This window comes from Mytilus edulis, chromosome 10 (assembly GCF_963676685.1).
Source record: "Mytilus edulis chromosome 10, xbMytEdul2.2, whole genome shotgun sequence".
Lineage (NCBI taxonomy): Eukaryota > Metazoa > Mollusca > Bivalvia > Mytilida > Mytilidae > Mytilus > Mytilus edulis.
The window spans coordinates 44,603,231-44,614,273 of record NC_092353.1 but is presented as its reverse complement, the minus strand read 5'-3'; the positions used below and the strand labels follow the sequence as shown (position 1 = coordinate 44,614,273).

The 11,043-nt window shown below is 33.1% G+C and overlaps 1 protein-coding gene across 4 annotated transcripts in view; it reads right to left on the bottom strand.

The window, feature by feature from the left end:
- Positions 1-6,140, bottom strand: part of LOC139491263 (tumor necrosis factor alpha-induced protein 3-like) — a 36,680-nt gene extending 30,540 nt beyond the window's left edge. Inside the window, exons 1-2 of one of the 4 annotated variants that reach the window (XM_071278795.1) lie at positions 5,937-6,114; positions 5,656-5,757 (exon numbers count right to left, since the gene is read on the bottom strand). The gene's annotated coding sequence lies outside the window, so the exon portion shown is untranslated. Of the gene's footprint in view, positions 1-5,655; positions 5,758-5,936 lie in introns of all 4 variants that reach the window. The other 3 variants (XM_071278796.1, XM_071278797.1, XM_071278801.1) reach the window with 3 other exon arrangements.
- Between the last annotated feature and the right edge of the window lie 4,903 nt (positions 6,141-11,043).

Here is an 11,043-nt window from a genome sequence, read left to right as displayed (position 1 = left end):
CCCCCAAAAATTCAATTTTTAATGAAATCAAATAATGTTCAATTTTAGACCCTTGAGACCTCAATGTGGACCAATTTGATAACCGGGCCCAAATATTAAAAATCTAAATACATGGTTAGATTCAGCATATTGAAGAACCCCATATATTCAATTTTTGTTGAAATCAAACAAAGTTTAATTTTGGTCCAACTTGAAAACTGGGCCCATAATCAAAAATCTAAGTTCATGTTTAGATTCAGCATATCAAAGAACCCCAAGAATTCAATTTTTGGTAAAATCAAAGTAAGTTTAATTTTGGACCCTTTGGACCTTAATGTAGACCAATTTGAAAACAGGACCCAATATTAAGAATCTAAATACACGGTTAGATTTGGCATATCAAAGAACCCCAATGATTAATTTTTTGATGAAATCAAACGAAGTTTAATTTTGGACCCTTTTGGCCCCTAATTCCTAAACTGTTGGGACCAAAACTCCGAAAATCAATCCCAACCTTCCTTTTGTGGTCATAAACCTTGTGTTTAAATTTCAAAGATTTCTATTTACTTATACTAAAGTTAGAGTGCGAAAACCAAATGTCTTCGGACGACGACGCCAACTTCATTCCAATATACGACCAAAAAAATTTCAATTTTTAAGGTCGTATAAAAATTGCTGTATTTTATCAATAACTAAGCACATGAAAGAAATCTTCATTGTCAGGAATTGGGTGTTATAATTCACAAAAGTATTGAAGCTGTTATTTCTTTTTTAAAGAAAATATTGCTGTCAAAAGAAATGACAACTAACTAGACACTGAAAGTAAGTGCCAGTAAATAGGAACAGCAATAAAAAAAAATCCACTGAAGAATCAGCGAGAACAGCAGTCAATAAAAGCACTGAAATAAGTCAATGAGAACAGCAATGAACCAAAACACTGAAGTAATTTCAGTGAAAACAGCTATCAATAAAATCACAGAAGTTAGTGTCAGTGAGAACAGCAATCAAGACAAGTAAGTGTCCGTGAGAACAGCAATCAACAAAAGCACTGAAGTAAGTGTCAGTGAGAACAGCAATCAACAAAAGCACTGAAGTAAGTGTCTGTGAGAACAGCAATCAACACAAGTAAGTGTCCGTGAGAACAGCAATCAACACAAGTAAGTGTCAGTGAGAACAGCAATCAATAAAAGCACTGAAGTAAGTGTCTGTGAGAACAGCAATCAACACAAGTAAGTGTCAGTGAGAACAGCAATCAACACAAGTAAGTGTCCGTGAGAACAGCATCAACAAAAGCACTGAAGTAAGTGTCCGTGAGAAAAGCAATCAACAAAAGCACTGAAGTAATTGTCAGTGAGAAAAGCAATCAACACAAGTAAGTGTCCGTGAGAAAAGCAATCAACAAAAGCACTGAAGTAAGTGTCCGTGAGAACAGCAATCAACAAAAGCACTGAAATAATTGTCAGTGAGAAAAGCAATCAACACAAGTAAGTGTCCGTGAGAACAGCAATCAACAAAAGCACTGAAGTAAGTGTCCGTGAGAACAGCATACAACAAAAGCACTGAAGTAAATGTCAGTGAGAACAGCAATCAACAAATCACTCAAGTAAGTGTCAGTGACAACAGCAATCAACCAATCACTGAAGTAAGTGTCAGTGACAACAGCAATCAACAAAAGCACTGAAGTAAGTGTCAGTGACAACAGCAATCAACAAAAGCACGGAGATAAGTGTCAGTTAGGACAGCAATCAACAAAAGCACTGAAGTAAGTGTCAGTGAGAACAGCAATCAACACAAGTAAGTGTCAGTGAGAACAGCAATCAACTAAAGCACTGAAGTAAGTGTCACAGGGAGAACAGCAATCAACAAAAGCACTGAAGTAAGTGTCAGTGATGACAGCAATAAAAAAACACTGAAGTAAGTGTCAGTGATGACAGCAATCCAAAAACACTGAAGTAAGTGTCAGTGAAAAAAAAAATCAACAAAAGCACCAAAGTACGTGCCAGTGAGAACAGGGGTCCATAAAACACTGAAGTAAGTGTCAGTGAGAATAGCAATAAACACAAGCACTCAAGTACGTGTTAGTTAAAACAGTAATAAAAAGCACTGAAGTAGGTGTCTGTGATAAAAGTAAATAGCAAGCGTTCTGAAGTCAGTGTCAGTAAGTAAGAACAGCAACAAAAAAAGCACTGGAGTAAGTTTCCGTAAGTGAGAAAAACAAAGAACAAAAACACTCAAGTATGTGAGAACAGCATTCAACAAAATGACCGAAGTAAGTGTCAGTACTGAAAATTAGCAAGAAACAACTATCAATCGAGTTTATTAACAATCAGCACCCAGTTATATTTAAACTAGAGGCTCTAAAGATCCTGTGTCGCTTACCTTGGTCTATGTGCATATTAATCAAAGGACACAGAAGGATTCATGACAAAATTGTGTTTTGGTGTTGGTGATGCATTTGTAGATCTTACTTTACTGAACAATCTTGCTGCTTACAATTATCTCTACCTATAATGAACTTAGCCCAGAAGTGAAAGGGGAAAAAAATATTGTAAAAATTTACAAAAATTTACAAAATTTATGAAAATTATTAAAAATTTACTATAAAGGGCAATTACTCCTTAAGGGGTCAATTGACCACTTTGGTTATGTTGACTTATTTGAAGCTCTTACTTTCCTCTACATTATTGCTGTTTACAGTTTATCTCTATCTATGATAATATTCACAGAAAACACTAAAAAGCTGCAAAATGTTCTTAAAATTACCAATTCAGGGGCAGCTTCCCAACAACAAATCGCCCTATTGGTCTTAAAATTTCAGAGCAGATAGATCTTGACCTAATGAAGAATTTAATTCCCAAGAGATTTGCTCAAAATGCTTTGGTTTCAGAGATCTATGAGCCAAAAACTGCATTTAACTCTATGTACTATTTTTAGCCATGTCAGCCATCTTGGTTCGCGACCGGGGTCATCGGACATATTTGTTAAACTAGATACCCTAATGATGGTTGTGGACGAGTTTGGTTAAATTTGTCTTAGTAGTTTCTGAGGAGAATATTTTTGTAAAAGATAACTAAAATTTACAAAGAAATTGTTTAAAATTGACTATAAAGGGCAATAACTCCTTAAGGGTTCAACTGGATGACTTATTTGTAGATCTTACTTTGCTGAACATTATTGCTGTTTACAGTTTATATCTATCTATAATAATATTCAAGATAATAACCCAAAACGACAAAATTAATTACCAATTTAGGGGCAGCAACCCAACAACGGGTTGTCCGATTCATCTGAAAATTTCATGGCAGATATATCTTCATTTGATAAACAATTTTACCCTTTCAGATTTGCTCTAAATGCTTAGGTTTCAGAGATATAAGCCAAAATTTACATTTTACCCCTATGTTCTATTTTTAGCGATGGCGGCCATCTTGGTTGTTTGGCTGGGTCACCGGACACATTTTTTTAAATTAGATACCCTAATGATGATTGTGGCCAAGTTTGGATTAATTTGGCCCAGTAGTTTCAGAGGAGAAGATTTTTGTAAAAGTTAACGACGACAGACGACGGACGCAAAGTGATGAGAAAAGCTCACTTGGCCCTTCGGGGCAGGTGAGCTACAAAGTGCATTTGCTTGAAGCTCCCATCATCTGTAATCATAAACAAGAAACTATCATAACTAAAGATTATCACATGGAAACTACCATTAATAAACGTCATAACCAGGAAGTTACCATTAGTAAAATCATCAACAAGAGTAAATGAGTTTGGTGGTCTGGATAAAAAAAGTTCCATTAATTTGAAATTAAAATTTAGAAGTGCTTGTGTTAATTCTTTAGTGCTAAAAAATATTACGGAACACCTCAGTTGAAACATCAGAATCTGGTAATTTATACACGTGGTTGTCTCTTTGGGACAAATCATACATTTTATGTTTAAAAGGGTTAATGTTGAACCGTGCACTTTTCTAATTTTAAGCTTTTGCTGAATATCTGTCCAAAATGGCTGTCATTGTGGACATAGTTTAGTGTATGGCGCTATGTGGGAAACATAGAAAGGGATCAGAAAGAGAAAACATCTGGTGGGGCACAACAAATACATAAACTAAGTGGACAAAACACTGTCAAATACTAACACCAATAAAAAAAAAATACAATCCACACCGATTTGTGTCCACACTTGTAATTTATTAAAGACGCATTTTTTATGATGCAGTCAAGCTCAAAAATATATATCACAACTTCGACATATTATACTGTCGTTGCCAGTTGGTTCGAATAGATAGTACATATCCTTTAAGATAACGTTTAGTTTATGTTGACTACTGACATACTAGAAGTTTAATAAGTACACTTTTTGTTCCATTTTTTCTTTTAGTAATGACTGATTCCTTTGCTTTTGGGTTGACATTGTGTATACATGTTGTGCAATATATCGTACCGTATGTGGTTAAAGGGGGCATACCCCTCTCCCGTCAAAGGTCGAAAATGTTTTTAACACAGAACAGCATTTCTTACTTAGCATTAGATATTCAATATTTGTATACATGTATAAAGAATATCTGAAAAGGCCATCACCCTAGATGGAAAAGCGTCAAAGTCATAGAGGATTGTCATCAACGGGCATACACAAGCGTCTATATCGTGTTTCAAACTCTAAACCTAGTATGTTGACCTGAACATTTTTTGAAGGAAATCATTCAACATGACAAAACTGAATGGACAAGGACAGTCAATCAATGGTAACATCGCATCAATTAACACTCTTAATTAACACTCTTAATTAACCTATATCCACACCACGAAGTTGTCATATCTGTCTGGAAATTATAACCTGTTTTTAATTTTAAAAACGGTTAAATTTTGAGTGTTACAATCAAGGTGAGATAACATTTTGGTATTTCTTCCAATCCTCAAAAATACCAGTTGTCGTGTTTTTGATCCGAGGGACAATTCTTTCATTGGTTATCTTTATTTAGTAGGTTTTACCTCCCTAGTTATTGCTTTAATCCTTCTGAGATTTTAGAGATTCCTTATAAATCCCATATTGTGTTATAAGAGACCTCGCGTATTTAATACCCCTGTATACTATATAAACCTTGACGATCTGGGTGGGTCCTTCATTTCTGTATTAATTAGAAACGGTTAGGTCACTTTTCTCTATTCTTTATATTTCTTTCAATTTCAGGGTCCAAATGTTCTTTTATTTTTTTATTTTTCGTGAATTTATTTTTATTTTCATTTGATTTCAAATTGAAAATGTGGTAAACTGACGGATATCTTTATAGTGTTCACCATGTATGGACAGACTTTTTTTTCATGCTGGACATATATTGTCAGATGGTTAATTACAAGCAACAAAGACCAAATACAGTATCCAATTTAGATCCACTTTTTATTCTCAAACAAGTCATCATTTATAGGTAATAAAAAATAGATCCTTTATAATAAGAAGAAAACTAATTTAGGAAATTGTGGACAAATAAGGGAACATTTTTATTGAGGATTAATACATACTCCATAATAAAAGCCAGAATTGGTATCTCCAACGTACACATACTTTATATGGAAATGTTTAGAGATTAGTCGATTGTAGTTGATTTTGTCTGACTGGGTCTGTCTGTAGTGTTATTGACTATACTAGGTATACAAAAAGCAACAGATTCTTAGTAAAACTTACATATAAACAAGAAATTTACGTCCGATTTGGAATCTGGTGGGTTTATGGCGTATATCAAAAAGTAATTCTGTTTATCTCTATCAGTCGTTTACTAATTGCGTTCTAAAATTTAGAAATGTTTGCTTCAATTTAAATAGTTCAAAATATACATGTCACAATTTTGATTGGTGCATTTGTAACAATGAATGAATTTGTTTATCTTTTCTTACTAAGTGAAAAATGTAAAATGACATATTTGAAACATTAAACAAAAAGGAAAATAAGCATAATGATAAAATTACCTTTCTTTTGATCAGTGAAAATTAATTTTACCTCTTTTAACCATGTTTTTTAAAATTTATTCTACTACTAACAAATATTGAAAATCCCCAACATACTACATTTATAAATCTTACACTCCTTCCGGGTTACGAAGTAAACCGTATATAGTCTATAATATGTGTAGGGAATTTTCAAAGTAATTTATGAATTAATAAAGTATTGAATGATTAAATTGTTTGTAAGATATGATTAATTTACACACATAAAGGTCAAGATAAAAGGGATTGATATTCCGGATCTTACAGTCCTCCAAGTTCTTTGGGTGTACATGTACGAAGTCCACCTTTTATTTGATGTTCGTAATTGATTTAGTTGGTACATTTATAGGAAGATAATTTCCTGTTCAAGGTCATAGTTTTTAACGAATGAACGTGGTACTTTTCACGGAATCATAAAAAAAAATCATTCCAAGTGGCACGTTTCCTATTCCAATAAGAGTTGATGTTTTTTCAGTTTTGTGAAGCGGAAAACACATTTACCAAATCATTCAGATCAGAATTGCCGGATCCTATCTATAGATTATGTTTGAACCACAGACAACTTATATCTCCCTCTATATATATATATATATATAGAGGGAGAGAGCGAAATCGGAACGGACTTAAAATTTCAACTTCTAGAGGGAATTTATAGGACACAATGTGACAATGAGTACGGTGTATTGAGGAAAAGCACATGTGACTACCGGATTTTGCCGTATGTTACCCGTATCACGTGAAGGATACATCCCATATAATTGAAACCTGGATGTGTTTTCATTCTACTTTAAAACCTGGGTGTGTTTGCATTCTACTTTGAAACCTGGAAGTATTATTCTAAATATTTGCTAGAAATCTTGTGATATAGTGGTTTACTTTTTACTATGTTTATAACTTGTTTTGAGATCGAGTAGTCTCATTGGCACTCAAACCACATGTTTTATCTATATATATATATAAATAGTTACTGTACTTCAGGATTGACAGAGTTCAAATCTAGTACTCAGGCATATGGGGAATGCATCTCCTTTTGTTTTAAATAGTCTTTATGGTTTATTTATTCTATTTAAATCATGTATTGACACATTCTTTAATATCTTAACTTAATGTCACTTATGTCTCAAACACATATGTTTTAAATTACTCTAACAGCTGACAAACCCGTTGAATTGGAAATGTTCAATATGCTAGGATTTCAACAAAAGTAATCTATAGATGTAATAAATAGTTTATTTCGATGCGATTGATATGGAACCCGGCGGATAAGACTGTTTAGCGTTTTCGTCTTTATATTTATAAAAACGTCAGAAAAATCGTAAAAATCGCAAGAACGCGAAATGTGAAATAAAACTTTAAAAATCCGATTTTTGCCTTATTCGCGATTTCATGTTTGTCAATCACTGCCCACTTTTGTCATTTATCTCGTATGTTTCATCATCAACAATTTGATATTTGCCACTGGACGTTAAGCAACCAACAATCAACCAATCAACAGAAGATAACCATTACGATATAGTATATTTTTCCACAAGTGCATGCGTATAGTGTATGAGAACATGACAGACCAATACCACAAAAAAAAAAATAACAATCATGGCATATGAAACAGGAAAACAAGTTCAATGTCTGTGGAAAACTGCTAGTACATGTACAGTTCACAAGCATTCTAAATGTATGTTTGGTCTAGGTAATCCGTCAGTCTGTGCCTGTCGGTCACACAGTCACAGACCAAGTTCGAATTTTATTTCGGTCTGACGATTTTATACACAGACTCAAATAATCAGTTTTCCGTTTTTTGTTTTTTTTTGTCACGCTTGAAGATATTAATTTGATGATTGGTATATAGTTTTATCATGACAAGTTATAAATCATGTTTTTTTTATCGTACACCTTTACAGTTGAATACCAATCTCCTAAGCAAATCTGGTGGTCTTTGGTAGGGCATCCACTGGTTCATATAGATTCTCTTTGAGTGGTGTTTCTGAATGCCATATCTTATCTTTCTCTCAGTGCATAAAGGATCTTATGACTATCAATCTAATTAAAATATTGATCTCTGATTTCTTTATGCTACATATGAGTATAACGAAACCAGAGATCAATATTTTAATTAGATTGCATGACTGTAAGTGATGTGCAATATCCTGTTCTGTTCTTCCATTAGGACACATTGGAGATGGAACAACTTTCAGGACTTTTTAAAGATGTTGATTTAGTCTGTTGTGTCCTGACCTAAATCTGAAGATGGTAGTTTGTTCAGATCTTGACAGCTGGTTGTAACTGTCTTAATGCGGAGGGTTGTTGAACAGATATTTGATTGACTGTCTTCATCTTTGTGTAGCAGACTGAATTTTCTTCCTGTTATTGTTCAGCACCATACTTAGTTACAAATCAAGTTCGAATTTTGGTCTGGTCTTATGATTTTTTTTGCAGAGTTATGGCCCACTCAAATAATCAGTTTTTCTCACTTTTTTTTCGTCAAGCTTAAACATATTGAATTGACAATTGGTATAAAGTTTAATCATGACAAGTTACAAATCAAGTTCGAATTTTTTTCCAGTCTGATGATTTTGTGCAGAGACTTGGCCTTGGTCTTGGAAAATTCACCCTAATAATTCCTTGGGGAAGTGAGGACTTCTAGTTTTACTGGCTATTCAAAACTTTTACTTGACAAATATTTTTTAAGTATTTAAGTTTTGTGCACAAATTTCAGCAAAGAGGTAGGGCCAATTTGTCGTGATTTTTTTTCACAGAAGGGCCAATTTCAAAAAGTGCCGACAGAATAAATTTACTATAAAAATAAAAAATAAAAATGCTTTTTGATCAATATCTCGATTAACATATATTATGATATGTGTGATAAATAGTTAATTTAACCCTCAAAAAGGATAAAAGTCCAATATGCGGAATTTATGGTGATTTTAGATGGGGAAAAACAGGGAATCCCCCCAGAAGGACATTTCAAACCAAAAAAATGTTATGTTTTTGAGACTGTTGTAATTTATACTACTTTTTCCCTCAAAAATGAAATTGGTCTGGTGTGTCCTTATTACATAAAAAACTTTTTAATAAAAAAATTGTAACATCGCTAAATTGTACTGATATAGCTCCTAAATAAGACAATATAACCAAGCGTTGCTGTGGCTCCATCAGTAGAGCATAGAACTACTAATCAAAGACTGTTTTGAAGATAAGGTTCAAATCTTTTTGCATTTTTTGTGTTGTTACATTAAATTTTAATGTTTCTATCATATATTTTTTCGGATGTTGGCTTAATTCATAGAGTCACTCTGGTTCATTTTGACTTTATAGTATACTAGTATATCAATTTATCAAAGAAAGTAATGTATCGGTTATTGTGTGCATTCCCATGACTGTCCATACTCTTGACTTATTTTCTATTCCATGTTTACATTTATTTCATATATGCAAGGAACAACTGTCGTCAAACTGATGTAGGTGCCTGTACATAACCAATAACACAAGAATTTATTATATAGCAATGAAGCCCAAATGCTGCATGTGTAATATACACATAACTTAAAATGAGGCCATTATTACCTCATTGTATACAAGTTTCAAAACAACACAAACAATTTTTTCGAAACCTTTTTTGAACATGGTATTATGTGTAACAAATGCAGTCAACAGCAATTTTGTCGCAAATTCACTAACTGTGTAGATACTAGTAATGACATTTTTGCCACCGTCCCTGCACCGGTACCTAAGTCATCAGGAAATAAAACAACACCACAGAACAAATCAATTACACTACAAATCGTGATTGTAGGTAAAGCATCAAGAAGATATCGCATCTGTATTACAACGAAGGGCCGATTTGATAAAATGCCAAAAAAGGCCATATAACATGTGTTAGTAACAAAAGGTGTTCTATGACCAACTGATAGTAAGATGTTCTCTGGTTAAAATATATATTATCTTATCTTATCTTATAGACGATAAAACCTTAAAAGACAAATACAGATATACATATATTCAAAATTAGAAAACAAGCATCCTGAGTTAGTTTGCCTTAAAGTGACTAAACTGTTCAGATTTCTATAATATTTAGGAAACCTAGAATGCAGGGTTCTGCAAGCTAAATTATTTTCATGATTTTTATATGATGAAGGCAAAATCTTTCAATCAGTTTAATTGAGGTCTGGAGATGGCATGTCAGTAACTGCTAGTAATTCTTTGTTAATTTATGTATCATTGTCATTTTATTTAGTTTCTTTTTGTCCCTTCTTATTCTGACATCAGACTTCTCTATAGATGAGTTTTACTGTACATATTGCTGTGTGTTTTTATTATTTTACATTGGCTAGAGGTATAAGGGGAGGGTTTAGAACTCATAAAACAATGTTTCACCCTGCTGCATTTAAGCACCTGTCCCAAGTCAGGAGCCTATGGCCCTTGTTAGTCTTGTATATACATAAATTTAATTTTGGTTCATATATATGTTTGTGAGTTTAGTGTGGAGTTCACTTTGCTGAACTAGTACACATTTTTGTTTAGGGGCTAGTTGAAGCCTGCCTCAGAGTGCTGCATTTTCTCACTGTGTTTTTGGTCAAAGTAGTATTTGATGAAGTTGAAGTTCAATCAACTAGAAACTTAGTACACATGTTCTCTTTGATATGATCTTTCTAATTTTAATGCCAAATTACAGTTTTTACCCCAACTTCACAGTCCACTGAACATAGAAAACAGGTAAGGGTTCCACAGAACCCAGTGTCTCGCCTTCTTTATGAAACTTAAAATATTTTTAAGAACTTTAACTGCAGACTGTATGTAATGATAACTGGAAGAATAACTTAGTTTATATATAAGAACATAGGGAAAAACGGGAAATATATTTTTACAAATTTCCTTCTAGATACTTGATCATAAACAAGCTTCTGTCCAAGTTTAAAGAAATCCAGGAAAGTTTAAGAAAGTTAATAAAATTAAAAAAAAAAATTAATTATAGAGTGAATGTAATGTTAACTGGCTAAAAAAAAAAGTTCATTTATATTGTTTCCTGGCCGAAAAACTAAGTCCATTTATACGTAAAATACAGAAAAATTGGCTTTTTTTTTTTACCAAATTT